We start from the raw sequence: 18489 nt of genomic DNA, 5'->3' as shown, positions 1-18489 counted from the left end.
TTAACATTAGGATACAAATTTGAGATGTACCTTTCCCAATATTTACTGCTAGTGAAGAATTGTTGCATCAATTAAAAAGAGACTATTTAGTTGAACCCCCATCATAAGCACCATGGCTCCTTCAACCACTATACAAGGTCAAGCCATTGCTAAAATCTATCTACATACTTACATAATTTGTTTTACTTATAAATAATTGGTTTACTATGAAACTAGGGATGTGTAGGAATCCAATAATTCCTTTGATTCTCTTAAAAAAATTATATATTAACTTTTCCATGACAAAATATGTTGAGGTATGAGTTATTGTTGAGATAGACCTTCCTACTATCATATTTTTGATAATTTGAAAACCACTGCCAATAGGGATTTGATTTAGAAAGTATTAAAAATATATCATTCATGTACCCTCACATGCATGCATTACTAAGAATCTAACAAAGGCATATGTTGCATCCTCCCAAGAAGATTTAGACATTTCTTTTTATTCTCCTTGTAGCATCTTATTATGTTCCCCATCTTGTCACAATTCTAATTTTTTTTTGTTGAATTTTTTTAGGAGACTTGGATCTCTAAGAAGATTTAGATCTACCATTATCCTTCTTTTCTTTTTCTTTAGAATGCACATGAATAGCGAAGTCATTATTTGTAGATTTTCTATCTTTTATCTTTTGTTCCCATGAGAGAAGAGAAGCCACAATCTCACCAAGAACAAATTTTGAGATAGTGCATTTCAAATCCATTACTAAGTTGTCCCATGAGTTCGAAAAAGAGCACAAAAGATTCACTTATCAATCTTCCTCTTCCATCTTCACACCCATTAATTAAAATTGGTATATTATCATGTTTAACACATTCACATGCTCAACAATAAAACTTCCATCTTTCATCCTCGAAGTTTAGAACTTCTTTCATAGGATAGGCTTATTAACAAGGTACTTAGCCTTCTATAAGTTTTCTAACTTTTCTAAGAGGGATTTAAGAGTGCATTCTTCAAATTCATTCAATAAAATAAAAAAATTAAGAAGTAAATCCTTAAAAGGAAAGTTACTCAACCATCTGGTTGTTGGAATCAGGGATCACTAAGAGGGGGGGGTGAATCAGTGATCTATCAGAAATTAAGGCTGCAAACTTATTCTTTGTCTAGTAGTTAAGAATGCATAACAAATATGAACATAAACATGCAACAATAAAAGCACAAATCCACAACACTGAATTGTTTGTGTGCAAACCCGGAAAGGGAAAAACCACGATGGGGCTGGAATCCACAATATTCATATACTATGGCCAGGAGTGTCACAACTCGATTTAGACCTTAGTTAGATTTACTGTTTATGCTAGATACCTATATTGGCTGACATTTTTGCACATGATGATTTAATTACATTATTAATGATGATGATGTATAGTTATTTTATTTATGATGTCATTATTTATGATGTATAATATTGTTATGATATTTAATGATGTTAATGTTTTATTAGGTTTTTATGTAATGCAAATTTATTATCGTGATTTGACTACTTTTTGTTGAGTTCCAGAATAAGTTGCAGGTTGACCGTCGAAGGCGGTCATATGATCGAGGAGGGGTTTTGTAGCTTGCTGGTAGCAACCTAAGTATTGGAACCTTGTCCAAAATACCCAATTAGATAAAAATTAGTAAATTAAATCAAGGAATTTAATATAAATTGATAAAATTAAATGATTAAAATAATAATAAAAAAATAATAAGGATAAATGATTAAATATATAAGTATTCAATATTACAATCAAGTTAGAAATTAATAGAATAATTAAAATATAATTATTTAAAAGTGAGTAAATTAATTAATTAGTTGAGTAATTAAAAAATAAAAATAAAAACAATTTGATAATTAAATTAGTAGATTATTTTCTTGAAAATTGAATCTTTAAAATCATGCTAACAAATTTGTAATTTAATTTAAGAATTATTTTGTAAATTCTAAATTATGCATTAATAATTAAAATTTAGTTTTATTTTTAGAACTAGATATTACTAATCATGCATTTGTTGAATTTAAAATTGAAACACATGCAACCAAATTGTAATTTTTGAACTCAATTCTTCTCAATAAAAATAATATGGTGCAACTTGGAGAACTAATTACTAAAAATATTTTCTAATTTACTTTTATTTCCATATCTTATTTTGAAACTTAGCCTTAATGTTTATAAATATAGAGCTCTTTCAGATTCGTCATCCAGTTTTTCTAAGTCTTGTTATTACTTTCTTGCTGAGATTGATCTCAATTTAGGAGTATTTACAGGAGAATTGAGAAGAAAGCGATCAGCTACAGGAAAGAACCCAGCTTGTTCTTATTTTCTCACCACCCGGTTCTTTCTCATATTCGACTGGTAATTATATTGTTATTAGTTCTCTTTTAGATTGGATTGTTTTGGTTTTGATATAATTGTTGATCATCAGATAAAATGTATCCTTGTACATCTTTCTCTCCTGTAACTCCAGAAAATCCTCAATTTTTTCCACGTTCTCTTCAGCCTCTTTTATCACGTATCTGCTCCAGGAATAGGAAATCGTCTTTTTTTTCAGAATTCTTGTCTGCAGGTTTATTGTTTTGGGATAGGCGATCACCTCCCAAACACCCCAGGCGATAATTTTTCCTACCTCCCATCTACCACGACAGGGCTGCAGAAAGGTAATGTTGTTTGGTTTGGGTGTAAGGGGGCTGGGAGAGTTTGAACTCCCCATGCCTCCCTATCACGTTACTCTCCCTACAGCGTGGTGTTGACTGGGTCTTCCCACTCCCTGTCGCCTTTCTCTCTCAGCGGCCACTAAATAAGAATTAACTGGTGAATGGAAGAGTGGGCAGCGTTGAGTTTGAGTTGGAAAAAGGATTGCCACGTCCTCTCTTTGCTTACAGACCTCCCTACTTCTCCTCTATGCCATCCTCCCTGCTCAATCTCCAAACCACCGCCCCAAACAGATCCTCCCCATTTGGACTGTCAGTCATTTACACGGATTTCCCTGTAAGATATCTGGTTAGAAAAAACAACAGTATTGTTATAGAAAATTCTGGCATAAAATTTTTTAAATCTGTCAGTGAAGTAGTGGCAGTAGTAAATTTTTGGAATAGCCAGGTCAAGGGTTTGAATCCCTCTGTGTGAAAGATTCATTATCTCTTTTTTCAAAGTCATGATATAAGCGAGACAGGGACATGTTAACTCCTTGCCCAGTTGAAAAAGATGTCATTTATCTCGTGTGACGAATTATGTGCTCACTTAGAAATAAATAATTAAGATGAAATGGCCTAAATTTAATTCAGCATAAATATTTAATTCTTTTCGTTTGAAGTTTGTATATATTTTCTTTCAAAAATAACGTAATCATTGGACCACTGATAAGAATGCTTGGTTCATCAAGAATCAGTCTGCATCAATTTTATAATTTAGAAAAATTGTTCATCTGTTGAATTTAATTTACAGTCATATAGTAAGCATATATTTACCTGTTCACTCTCTCATATATTTACCTGTTCACTCTCTCTTCTTGAATTGCAGCTTTTTCAGCCTTATCTTTAGAGTTCAATATGACAGAGCCGTATTGAATCTCATCTTTCAGTAATTCTAATACGAATAGAACTAACACTTGATGGTCAAACTCAAATTCTGGTACAGGGGTCTCCTTTTTCCTCTTTAAAAAGAACCCATCTGTGCATTCTTTTGGCATAACTGCATTCTCTGTATTGGATTTGAAATTGTAATATAGTTTGCTATAATGAATAGCAGAATGGGATGGAATTGGAGAGCCTGTATAGTAGTGTGTACTTGGTGGGTCTTTCTTGTATCAGCTCAGGAAGAAATAAAAGCACTGAGTAGAAGAGAGTTTCCCAGTGGATTCATATTCGGTACAGCCTCTGCTTCATATCAGTATGAAGGAGCTGCAATGGAAGGAGGAAGAGGCCCAAGCATTTGGGATACTTATTCTCATATCCAAGGTTAACTTTTACTTTTCCATACATCTATTTATCTGCATCTTCCATTTCTATGCATTCAATTTCTATCATGCAATCTATTTCAATAGATCAGTAAAAACCACTAATCCAAGGACAACCTTAAACAATTTAACTCAAAGTTTAATGGTTGATTGGAATTGGTGTACACATTTTATTTAGCAGTGCAAATGAGATTTATATATTTTATTATGACAAGAATCTTCCTTCTCTTTTTCGTATTCTTGTTCTTTTACATAGCATTTTTATGTAATTGTGTTTTGTTCTAAGCTCTGCTTCAGTTTGGACTTTTAGGGTGTGATTTTTTTTCATGTTCTACGTTGTACTCTAGTTTGGACTTTCAGGGTATTGTTTTATCCACTCATTTTTTAAGCAAGATTATGTGATCATGTTTTATTCTGGGCTCTGTTTTAGTTTGGATTTTCAAAGTGTGACTTTTTCCACTTTTTTTTTTTGACAAGATCATGTATTTGTGTTTTGTTCGATTTGAACTTGAACTTTTGGAATGCCCACCTTTTTATATATTTGCGTATCACTTTTTTTGAAATGATAATACAAACACTATTGAATAAAATTAAAAAAAAGTACGTGCAGGAAAAATTGCTGATGGGAGCAATGGAGATGTTGCTGTGGATGACTACCATCGCTATAAGGTGTGCTACTTACAACATTTGGTTCAAATCATATATTGTTCTGATCCATTAAGCTCATGGACCTACTCTTTTTATGTTCTTACCATCCGAATGGATTTACAGTTTGCATGTTGCACTAGACTAAAAAGGGACTGTAATTTACAGGAGGATGTGAAACTAATGAAGGACATGGGGTTGGATGCATATAGGTTTTCCATTTCCTGGTCACGGATATTACCATGTGAGCCATTTTTTTATCCTAAACAAAAATGACTAATAATTAGCAGTTCCTCTCTTGAATGATTTTTGTTTTTTTGGGAGACAGATGGCACAATCAAAGGTGGAATTAACAAAGTTGGAGTGGCCTACTACAACAACCTTATCAATGAACTCTTAAAACATGGTAAAATTCAAATTGTTTTCTATTATGGATATAGAAATTACTGTGATTTTGTTCAAGCTATAACCAACTCATGTTTGCAGATATCAAGCCTTTTGTGAGTTGTGACACTGTTTCATTGGGACCTTCCACAAGCTCTGGAGGACAGCTATGGAGGCTTTCTTAGCGAAAAAATTGTGTATTAAGCCCTTCCAAACCATTAAATCATTTTTGCATCCATGCCCATTTAGTATACGTATTGATTTCATTGATTAGCCATTTTCGGTAGATAAGGAGATCTGTTTATCTTATATATGCAGGAAAGATTTTGAAGCTTACAGTGAATTGTGCTTTCAAGAGTTTGGTGATCAAGTGAAGCACTGGATTACTCTAAACGAACCTCATTCCTATGCTACTGGAGGATATGAAACTGGCACATTGGCTCCCGGCCGCCATTCCTCTTCTGATGGAAATTCAAGCACAGGAAATTCTGCAACAGAGCCATATATTGTGGCACATAATCTTCTTCTTTCCCATGCAGCTGCTGTGCGTGTATACAAGAGCAAATATCAGGTGACCCATCTTTTTTCTTCGATTTTTTTCTATTTTACAATTGTTTTGATTAAGGTAAGTAGATTTTTTTGGAAAAGGTTGCCATCTTTATTTAAAAAAGATTACACATCGACACAAAAAAGGCAATATTAAGACAAATAATGACAACACAACTAAAAAATGCTAAAAATCCTTACAATCTACCAATCCAATCTACCAATCCAAAGTCAAAGATGATTTGAAATCAAATTATTCCAACGATTTTTTCTAATCTGCCATTTTTATGTACAGGCGAAACAGAAGGGATCGATTGGAATTACATTAGTAAGCCACTGGTTCATTCCCTATTCAAAATCACACTCTGATCAGAAAGCCGCTCAAAGGGCCTTAGATTTTATGTTTGGTTGGTAAGCAAAGATCTTTCGAAAACAATCTACTTATGCCCATTTCAGATATCTGTCCATATAAATTTGATTAATCTTACAAATTTACAGGTATATGGATCCAATTACAAAAGGGAAATACCCATCAATAATGAGAAAACTTGTTGGCGAGCGTTTGCCCGAATTTAGTGCCCATCAATCTGCTATTTTGAAAGGTTCATTTGATTTTCTGGGCTTAAATTATTACACAAGCCGCTACGCCATGGATGTTCCAGTGCCACCGAATCCCATTAACACCACCTATACATTGGACTCTCAAGCTAATCTAACAAGTACACATTTTTATGTTTTTCTTTCTTTCTTTCTGAGTTTAGCATAAGAATCAGTTTTGTTAGAAAAAATTGAAGTAATATCTTAACTGTGTTGCTGTCAAAATGGTATCAGGTGAGAGAAATGGAATGCTCATTGGACCAGTGGTAAGGCTCACAAAACTTCAAATTAAGTACTATTAATTAAATAAGTAATATTATTGAAATTTATGGTGGCTAACATCTAATTTTTCATTGATGGGGACAACAGGCAGGATCGAGCTGGCTCTACGTATATCCACGTGGGATAGGAGAGCTGTTGAACTACGTAAAACATAGATATGACAATCCACTCATTTTCATTACTGAAAATGGTAAAACATTTTTATGATCAAATATATAAAGAGGATTATGGCGGATTTAATTAATAAAATCAAATTTTAATGATGCTAATGGATAAGCTTAAAGAATATATTTTAAGTTTTGATTTGTTTAGACGGTTCATTAGAAATAAGATTAGCATCTTCAAGAAGATCTAATGTGATTTCAAATGAACTACCTAAACAAATCAAAGCTTATGTTCTTTAAATCAAAATGAACAAACTATTTTCTTTCGATTACTGAATTATATTTGGACAATTTCTTCAATTAAAGCTATTTTTTTTAATTAATAAAATTTTGTACGTGTTGCTTTTATAGGCATTGATGAAAAGAATGACGATACATTGTCGCTCGCACAAGCACTTAATGATCCTTGGCGAATCGATTATTATTCAAAGCATTTATCATTTGTTCAACAAGCTATAGGGTAAATTTTATATATATACACTTTTTAATCCCTTTTTTAATACTTATACTAAAACATTATGATGGGTTGAATGCCAGGGTTGGATCCAACATACAAGGTTACTTTGCATGGTCTTTGTTAGACAACTTCGAGTGGGCAAATGGCTATACAGTTCGTTTTGGTCTTCATTACGTAGATTATAAGAATAATTTAAATCGATATCCAAAAGCATCAGTCTATTGGTTTCGTAGATTCCTGAAATAAAGTACTACAAGGTTTATCTTAGATTATAGGAATAATATAAATCAATATCCAAAAGCACTAGTCTATTGGTTTGGTAGATTCTTGAAATAAAGTTCTACGCAATTTCTCTTTTGTAAATCAGTAATAACATGACTTTCGCCTATTAGGAAAATATTGTAATGCCCTCTAATGTCTCATTCACATAATTTGTTTTGATTTAGTTTAATCATGGTTAATATCTATTACTAATATTTACTTCTTCTTTTTTTTGTATATTTTAATAACTATTAAATTATAATTGGTAATAAAAAACACATTTATCTTTGTATATATATCATTTTTTCTCATTGAAACAAAGACATCAATATACATATAACATAATTTGTTTGAGGTCTTTTATTATAGTTTGTTACATTTTTAATGTTTCAAATATGTCATTTTTTTTTTGTAATGGACCTCTATTGATATAAAATTAAAAAAATATAATATCCAAAATACATTTTAATATTTTTTGGAAAGCTAATACTAACATTGACGACTATGCACCTACAAAATTTTATATTTGATGACTTTGTTTAACCCCTAAAAACACAATGTGAACTGACATATTTTTTTCATTCAAATTACAAGAAGAGGGAAAGAGATTACCATAAAGTTACCACTTAGCCATATTTGTTCTAAGGGAGATTAGGTATCAAATCAAAGGAAACAAATATAAAAGAAATACGTCATAGAATGACGATTTACTTGGTGAAAACTCTTTTATGAGAAGAAATTCACACTCTAAAAATAAACTTAATGTATTATTTAATTAATAAATGGTTACAATACACTTTTAGAGTCTAAACCTTTATAGGAGTATCACCAACAAGAAATATGGAGCAATTTTGGCAACATAACAATGCCTATACAAAAAACACTATATTGAATCCAAATTAATAGCCTAACAAATTGGAGAAGAAAAATATTAAATACCCAAATCCCTAGTCAAAATCTAGTTCCAAAATCACAACATAGGTTTATAAACTAAAAATAACATAGTCCCTATACATTACATAAGCTATCATAACATTATCATTACTCACTCACCAACTTGGCACTTCATTTTCAATTCATACTATCTCCATTAAAAGATACCTTATGATATATCATAGCACGTGTCATGATTTGTTCAACAAGTACAACTCCCTTAGATTACATCTCTCGTAAATTGTACTAAAATTTTAATGTGGGAGGCCTAAATTCTATAAGTTATAAATTTTAATATGAGAAGTTGAATCGACACTTTTTTCTAATTGTAGATCTTAGATAATTCTATTTTTTAATAACTAGCTTTCTTAAGTTAAGGCCCATTGTGACATTTTAAGGCCAAAACCAACATATATACCACTAAAATTGTATTTGATATTCTGTAAATTTCATTTTACAATCTTAACATTAGGATACAAATTTGAGACACCTTTCCCAACATTTTTTTCAAGTAGTGAAGAACTATTGCATAATATGCAAGTACATGCATCAATAAAAACATACTATTTAGTTGAACCCTCATCATAATAATCATGCTAGCTCCTTCAACCACTATACAAGGTCTCCATTGCCAAAAGCTATCTACATACTTACATAATTTGTTTTACTTATAAATAATTAGTTTCCTATGAAACTAGGGATGTGTTGGAATTCAATAATTCCTTCGATTCCCTTAACAAAGAATCAAATATTAATTCTTCCATGACAAACTATGTTGAGGCATGTGTTATTGTTCAGATAGACCTTCCTGCTAGCATATTCTAATATTTTGAAAACCACTCCCAATAGGGATTTGATGTATAAAGTATTGAAAATCTATCATCCATATACCCTCACATGCATGCATTGCTAAGACTTTAACAAAGGCAAATGCTGTATCCTCTCAAGAAGATTTAGCCTTTTCTTTTTATTCTCCTTGTAGTATCTTATTATGTTCCCCATCTTGTCACAATTCTAATATTTTTTCTTGAGATTTTTAGGAGACTTAGATATATTAGAAGATTTAGATCTACCATCGTCCTTCTTCTTGTCTTTTTCTTTAGACTACACATGAATAGCTAAGTCCTTATAGGTGGATTTTCTATCTTTTATCCTTGTTCCTATGAGAGAAGAGAAACCACAATCTCATTAAGCACCAATTTAAAGATAATGGTTTTCAAATCCATATGTAAGTTGTCGCATGGGTTCGGAAAAGAACACAAAAGGTGCATGCATCAATCTCCCTCTTACAGCTTCACACCCATTAATTATAATTGGTATATTATCATGTTTAACATATTCACATGCTCAATAATAAAATCACCATATTCCATCCTCAAATTTTACTTCTTTCATAGGAAAGGCTTATTAACAAGGTAGTTAGCATTGTATAAGTTTCCCAGCTTTTCTAAGAGAGATTTTAGAGTGCATTCTTCAAATTAATTCAATAAAATAAAAATTACAATATAAATCCTTAAAAGGCTTCTTGATTTTCTATCTAACAAGTTACCCAACCATCTAGTGACATTTCAACTAGTTTAGATTTAGATACTATAGCTCACATATCTCAATTTATGAACAACTTTTCCATCTTGATATTTGATAACTTAATATTAGTGTCACTGATTTTTTGTATCTCTAGACTATATGTGCTTGTACTCTTCCCTAGAAAAAGGAAATTTCTCTATGCAGAGTTCTAGTCAAAATATTTATTATTTATTTAATCCCATTCTCTCTTTCTCAAATTAAATAAATATTTTATTTATTTAATAGATGTGGCCCTTCTTCTATTAATGAAATATGTTTTTAAATTTATTTAATTAATTCATTTACCTTTTCCCCCTTTCATTTATCTTAATGACAAGTGGACCCTTATCCATCTTAACTAGTTCCTTTATTTTATTATTTCCTCTACCTACCCTTCAATCTTAGCTGACCATCTTTTGTCTCACCTCTTAATCGTATCCCTCCATTTTTAGGATTCTCTCTATAAAAGAGGCTTCCTCCTCTCTCTTTTATCTTTGAATCTTGGAGAATACTTACATTCTATCAAATTTACTTTAGTTTACATCATCAGGATCAATTCTAGATCATCACAACCACACCCGTTCTTCATTGAGCTCTTATGTAAGCATAAAATTTTGAGAGCAACCATATCAAAACAAGGTCAATGGAGATAGGAGAATAATGAAGATCAAATCCATTTGAATTTGTGAAGGTATCATTTGGTTTATTTAATTTTGCATGTTTGATGGTTCTTCATTAATGTGTTATTGTATTTAATTGTAGATCTAGGGTTTGTAATATTAGGATTCAAAATTCAACATATACATTTTGTTATTCCCGGTGGGACTCTTGTCCCTTATTTCTAACATTTTTTTTTAGTGTTTTAAAATTCACAGGTCGAATATTGTGTCAATTTTAGGTCAATTCCGTGTTTCTAGCAATTTTTATTGTGTGTCTATATCTTATGTCAGATTCTAGTTCTTACCATATTTTTAGCCATTTTTGTTGCATCGACAGTCATTATCAATGCGTACATGACACATATTGTCAAGCTTTTTAAAAATTTTGTGTTGACATATTTTTGGTGTTTTCTATCGCATCTATGGAATATTTTGGCATGTCAGTGGTCCATAATGGCACACATCTAATTAAATTAGGGTTTTTTCATTTTTTCATTTTTTTAATTTTTGGTCTGTATAATGTAGTTTTTGGCGCATATATGGTTATTCATGTTGCGTATATGGCTTTATTTTGATGCGTCTATGCTAACTCCTAACACATTTACAGTCTGTGTTACTGCACCTATGGTTTTCAAGGTATCCCATGATTTTGGAGTGTTATTCATTTATTGAAGGCCCCCCTTTCATTACTTGCTAAATTATTATCTTTCTCTAATATTTGTATTTGTAGGTTGGGGTTTTTTTTTAAACTAGTAATCCATTTTGTTTGTAGGGGTATCTAGGTGTGTGTTTGCAATTTCATAGAATATCTCACATTTTAATTTGGTGCATTAAATAAGAACCCTTGTTTGAAGTGTCTTGTGTGCTTACACACTTTGTGTTGTAGAAACCTAAGGTGTTTGTGAAAGTATCCTTTCCCCTTGTCTTTGTGGACCTTGGGTGTAAGATAAATCACTAAACATCTTTTTCTTTTTAGAGGGTATAACTTTGGAGAAGTGATCACTCTAAGAGGGACAACCCAAAGCATTTTTTCTTTTTGGCCACTATATAAAAGATTATGGCAAAAGCCAAGGTCAAACTAGCATGTAAATTTCCGATAGTGCCAATGTGAAAGAGGAAGTATCCATATTTATGTGAGGTATATTAGTCTCCAAGTAGGGTTGGTTAAAGCCTTAAGTGGCTTATTGAGCACTAGCAAGGCGTTAAGTCTTCGAACAATGATTAGAAACTTTATTTTAGAGGCCCACCCTATTGATTGATTTTTTTTGAGGTGTCATTCTTAGTGCAAAGATGTAGCATCACACCTTGAAGTTACTCATCATATGACTCCCTTAATATGAGACCAAATGCATCGACTTTGCATAAGCTATACATATCTTTCTGGGGAGAGCGTGATTGGGTCATCCTTCCATTATTGGAGGCCCCTACATATCCTCTCTCACAAAGACAATATTGCAAAGAACCCATTTAGGTGTTGCACTTTTGAGTCAAAGGAGATTCCAAGTGTGGGCCTTATTTTTCTACCATTAGACATTAGCCTTAGGAATATGAAGTGTTTGGTTTGTCTTCTTTTGTGATAAGACAAGTGAAAATTCAAGCTTTGATGAGCCTAGGCCATACCCTTGTTGTCATTAATCACACAATAGCTGTTGTGTCTTCTTGTTTGTAGTGTTTTTTTGTTACAATAATCATCAAACAATCAAATTTGGTCACATTGATACCCAAAAACAAAATTAAGATCTAGACAAACATTAGGCAAAACACATTTTTCACTAGAAACACGTATTTAGACATAAATTCCATAGTTGTGGCATTTTTTGCCACACCTTTGACACTTTTTGACACATCTATGGCATGTTGTGTTGCATATATGAGATATATTGTTGCATTTGTGGTTTTTCAAAACCATGTATTTAGAAATTATTGCCACATATTTGGATCTTTATAATGCATTTGTGGCATATATCATTGTGTACCTAGTATCTTTTCGCATATTTGGTCACAAAGATTGAAAGAGCTTCCTGACTAATTCCTTATGATTCCCAATCAGTCAACCATCAATTTACCATTGTTGCCTTTTCATTTTCATTCCATTTAGACCTTCATTCATCCGAAAAAATTAACATTGCCAAAGTCAAAAAGTTGTCTAGTTGTCCTCATCATCTTGCAATCAAACTTTGTTAATCACTAGGTAGTTCCCCTCTTAGAGATGTCATCTAGGGTACCATTATAGTCTCTTGAGATAAGATACCATACTTTAGAATTTTTCATCTCCTAGGAAGTCATATCTTTCTTGATCTATCAATTTTTGGCTATTCATCATAGCCCTAATCCCATCATCATTTGGAACCTCATTTTAGGACCTTTGCATGACAAACTCCCAACTTTTGGTATTTGTCATAACTTTCCTCCATCATCTTCCTTTTTCATCTTGCCATTCACTCAAGTCAAAAATTCTCCTTTTTACATGGTTGAAACCAAAGCCCAAAGACTTAGAAGAGAAGCTAAGGAAGTTCCAAGAACTCAAGAGATGGATACTTATGCTTTTGATGAAGAGGAGTTTTACAATACTAAGAATTTTGAAAACCACAGTAGTATGCAAGATTTAGATGATGAGTCATTAATCTCAATAGAACTTCAAGATTATTTGTCCAACTCAAAGTTCATCAAGTTGTTTGAGACAATTTTACGCAAGAACCCACAATGTTATTTTATGATCCTTTCCCAAGAGGGTGTCAAGTTACCTCGCGATTTCGATGTGTCTAAACTTATGGAGGAAAATAAAGATGGTTTTAGTACTAGGAGAAATAGAAATAGAGATATCCCCACATTCTAGTCACCTTCATCCCTTTTACAAAATCTAGACATTACTATCTAAATTCATACCTGAGAAACCCATGAGAAATTTTATACCAATGACCTTCATGGTCGAAGAGCTACCAATACATATACTAATGACCAACATCAAGATTGACATCAAGATACCAATCAAGGCCATAATCATGGCCATACTTCCATTAGAAAACCTCATACTACCTTTGATGAGCACCACCAAGATCATACTCAAGGCCATTATAAAGATACCCACCAAGGACATAATCATTGTCATGGTTATACTAGACAACCTCGTGTCATATTTTTAGATCACAACCAAGGTCATTCTTTCAATGTGAATTATACTCATGATCATGATGCTCATATTCACTCAAGACCTTATGCTCGATACCAAAATATGACCCACATAGTTACATTCCTCCACCTAGCACCCAATATCCCAATTTTATTCTTCCCCCAAGTAGTCATTACAATACATTCATCCCTCCTCCTCTTCCACCTAGTTTCTCAAACATAGGGATAAATCGAAGGAATACAACACCTCCTAAGGATGATTTGCAACAAAAAGTGAAGAAATTACAACAAAAATGGCTAGTATCTATACACCTATCAAGAATTACATTCTCTAGGATATTTGGCCTTATCCTTTTGATAAGACTAATACCCATGGCCCCTTTTCCCCCTAATTTTTATGTGCCTAAATCTAACAAGTACAAGGGAAAGGGTGATACCAAGGAACATATTAGAGAATTCTTCAACACTTCTATAGAGGTTGCCCATGAGGATTCTTACTTAATGTGCCTCTTCCCTCATAGTCTATGGGGACAAGCTATGGAGTGGTTTTTACAATTACCACTTGGGATTCGTGAGATACACCTAAGGATGAAAAATGCAACCCTTTTTTATTTGGACTTTTGAGATTTTTTGAAAATCGATAAATGTAATCTATGGAAGATTATGCACCTATATTTTTGGACTTTCAAGATTTTTTGAATCTTTGAGAGTATAAACCTAAAGATGTAACCATAAGAAATTGTAATGAAGTTAAGACCATTGAAGGACAAAATGGATAAAGTTTTTCCCACCACTAGAATGATGAGATATGGTTTGACCTGATAGTGGACTAAATTTTGACTTCTTTGACAACAACGCAAGGTTAGGCCCTAAGGTTTGATATTATTTTGGATTTTCAAAAATTTGATTTTAGGATCTAAGTGCAATGTGATGATTGGAACTAAATGAAATAATATGACCTAAAATGAGGATACCAATGATATATGTTGAAGGGTATATGAATGGACTATTGTGACAACTTTGGATTAGGACTAGTGAACACCCTAATAATGCAAAAATAATGGTTTGACCTTATGACTCATGAGGACAAGGACTATATGAAAGATTATCCTAAGACAATGATGGTATTTATATTATTTTTTTGAATAATGCTAGTATGGACCAATATTCTAAAATAAGTATAGATTAATGCAAAGATTAACCTAAGACTTAGGGTAATGGTAAATATACAAAGTTTGCCTTGAATAACATGAGGTAAATAAGAAAGAATCTAGAATTATGAAAAGTTTACCACTAAATGGTATGAGGCACTATGAAAACGATTAAGGATGTATGCAAGGCTAAAATTAAACCTATGTATGGTTCAAACAGTTTTGATCTCTCGATTGATATGGTAATGTTTGGAGCTATTAGATGTTTCAACATTTGAAGGCTTGGGACAAGTTTTGACTCTTTGGAATGTTTGAAGTTTCTGACATGTTTCAATTTTCTAAAAAATGGCAGTGTTTATCATGAACAATCATAGAAGAAACAGTAGACAAAAATGACCATTTTGAGTTTTCTTGACTCTTAATCAGAGTCTTGACTGAAAAGGGGCATAGATTAGCCCAGATTTTACTGGTATTAAAAAATTAAAGCACTTTGAAGCATGTACTACATAGGCTAGAAATAGGATACTACTTGCCGAGTGCCCACTTGGATAAATCCAAATACTGAAACAAAGTGGATAACTATAGATATTGGTGACACTAGCTCCCCTCCAAGATATAAGCACACCAAATCTCTTACCCCGAAGATCAAGAGATCTTATGAACTAATAAATTTTTGTCCCCACAATGAATAGTAGTAATGTTGGGTGACTTTGGAGGCCCAAACTCATACACCAACAAGAAAAAGGGGTTTTTGGGCTACTAAACACCGGTTCATAGTAATTCTTTGAGGAACAAAGCTAGAATGAGGATGTCACAAAGCAAGCTACTGAAAGCTCTGACAAACCTTATTAGAAGACCCAAATTTAGATTGCACTCTGGCTGCAAGCAACCTTTTGGTAAAGCCTTTTATATAGCGGCCCAAAGAGAAATACCACTTGAAAATTGATAAGAGGTGATGGATTCCCCGGAGCTATTCTTGTTTTGAAATACTTGAATAGGGTGATGAAATCCCCACCAAATACTTCGCTAATAAAAGGAAAAGTGGGTGTTGTTGTTACATTTCTCTTACACCTAGGATCTTGAAGGCAAGAGGAGAGGATACTTGGTGCAATTGTATGTCAACCCTACAGAATGAGAAAGCACTCAAAAGATGGAAGATGCACGTTCATTCCTTTTAAGAAATTTAGTTGTGAGCTAATCTAATGAAAAATAAAACACAATTTTTTTGGGTTTCAAATCTTGAATAATCGATCTACACCAAACAAGTTAGTAGTCTGATGTATTTTGGTCTTCATCTCAGTAATTCCAAATCGCTGCACAAACTGATTAGTATCACATCAAACCTTATGCCAAAACAAAATTGAAATCTTTATAAATCAATTGAAAAACCTTGATTTGGAATCACCTATACCTACCAATTTCAGAACAGAATGTGGCAATTTCATTGCAGAATGAACCAAGTGCACTGCAAGATGAACCAAGTGCACCGTAGGATGAACCAAGTGCACATTTATGCTAACCAACTACACAGTTCTAACCACCACATGCAAATCAAAAAGCAATTCAAGTCAATTTTACAAATTGATGATATAAAACAACAAATTAAGCCCAAAATGGTTGAATTGATGAAAAATAGTGTTAATCCTATTAAGGAGGTGTCGGAGCTTCTTGAAAATCTTGTTGTCATTCATGTTCCTATTCTTGTTCTCTATGCAAGGCTTCTTAGAGATGTTGTACTTTCTCTTCTTCTTCGTCCAAGACAGAGATGGTTTGTCTAAACTTGACCCAGTGAGTTTTTTTGTGCTCCAAGCTAAGGTATTCAATTTAGAAATAACGTCTTCTTGATTATCATGGAAAATTAAGTTAGGTTGAAGTAATAGGGTTTTATCCTCATCCTCACAAGGGAGAACTATCCTGATTCATTTTCAAAAACAAAAAGCATCAAATTCTAGAAGACAAAGATATATTCAAAATACTAGATAGGCATTGTTAGGTGCATGTTGTATTTTTGTGTGTAAGCTAGGACACACATTTCATATATCGTAAGTGCAATGTACTCATTGAGTTATTTTAATAATCAATCGAATTGCTAGATTTTTAGAATGGTTTGTTCAATATTGTTTGCTCTACCCTTCGATAATATCCTAGAAACCTTGACTTTATTCTACGAGGCATTATTCTTTTTGGTTCATTTTCAAAGATAAGAGTATGAGACAAAAACCCTAAACTAAAGATGCAAGACACTAAAGCAAAAGATAAATCCTATTGGGGTTTTGGAGGAGGTGGTTGAAAGGCTTGGTTTCTTTCTTATTCTCTTTGTCATTTTTGTTCTCTTTCTTGCTCAAGTTTTCTTCTTATGGTGTTTGTGTGACTTTGGGATTTTTACTCTTCTTCTTCTTCTTTTATAACAAACATGGTCTGCATATACTTGGCATGCATAGTTTTGGTTTTCTATGCAAGGCTATTTAATTCAAAGATAGCATCTTCTTGTTCATCTTGAAAACCAAGGTTGGGCTGGAGTACAAGGGTAACGTTCTCACTAGGGAGAACCATTTGGGATCATTTTTGAGATTGAAACCCTAATGTAGGAATAAAAATGGATTTCTACAAAAAGTAAATTTGTGATTCACTCAACCCTCCTATTTAAGCTATGTGATATTACAATTGAAATGAAAAGGATGGATTAACCTCCTAATTAAAACTAGATGCAAGTTGTAAACTAGAATTTAAAAGTTAATTAGCCTCCTAATTAGAACTAGTTTCAGGTTGAAAACTAAAATTGAAAGTTAATTGACTTCCTAATTAGAACTAGGTGCAAGTTTTTGTTTATATAAACCCTTAATAAAAAAAATTGACATTCAAATCATCCTCAAGACCCTGCATGCGCATGATCTAGATATTTCAATTTACCTACAAACAAAAACCTTAATCAATGAAGTTCTTGCATGTGACAAACTAAGTAAGGCAAAGCTCTGCATGTCAGAAGCAATCAACGAAAATCAACAAAGTAGACCAACTGAGCAGTTTTGAGTGCCAACTGTGTAATTCTGGTTTCCAGGAGCATGAAAGATGAAAGTCCTAATTTTCTATGAAAGATGGATTCTCAGACATCTGCACGCAATAAAATACTTACAAAGATGTTAAATTATATGCACAGTTCATGTCGGGTTCACTAGATGTGGATCAGGAAAATCAGGTTAATCATAAAAACTGAAGCATAATAAAAAAGAATTGCAAATTACTTAATGGTTATGTAAAATTATCCTAATCTAACCAATAGAGACATTGAATTGAAATGCAAAATAACATTAAAATACAATTTAATCGATATCACCATTTCTTCAATGTGGCTGAATTGTTCTATCTTTCTCCTCTAATTTGATGTCCCTCTCATTATATAGGTGCAAGTATGAATGAAAGCAAGGATGACATCAAGGAATACTTGAAAATACAATTCTAAGATGAAATGATTTTAAAATAACAATGCATGAAAGCTAAATTCACTAGATGTTAGGATAGAATGACAATACTTAAAAACTAGATGATTTGATTGATGAAAGAACTCTTAATTTATAGAAAACTTGAAATTTGATGGCAAACAAGATTGAAAAGATTTTATGTCAGATGGATGGACTTGATTGAGCGCATGACAGACCTACCATTCAGAGAAGGATGAAGACGATGAAGATAAAGTAGAGGAAATAAAAGAAAGCAAATTTTCGAAGATACACATCTCTTT

At 32.6% G+C, this 18489-nt stretch overlaps 1 pseudogene; it reads left to right on the top strand.

The window, feature by feature from the left end:
* The first annotated feature begins 2248 nt into the window (after window positions 1-2248).
* LOC131072600 (beta-glucosidase 12-like) lies at window positions 2249-7455 on the top strand (annotated as a pseudogene).
* The last annotated feature ends 11034 nt before the right edge of the window (window positions 7456-18489 follow it).

Source organism: Cryptomeria japonica, chromosome 10 (genome assembly GCF_030272615.1).
Source record: "Cryptomeria japonica chromosome 10, Sugi_1.0, whole genome shotgun sequence".
NCBI lineage: Eukaryota > Viridiplantae > Streptophyta > Pinopsida > Cupressales > Cupressaceae > Cryptomeria > Cryptomeria japonica.
The sequence above is the reverse complement of the archived record's forward strand: the minus strand, read 5'-3'. Positions and strand labels throughout refer to the sequence as shown.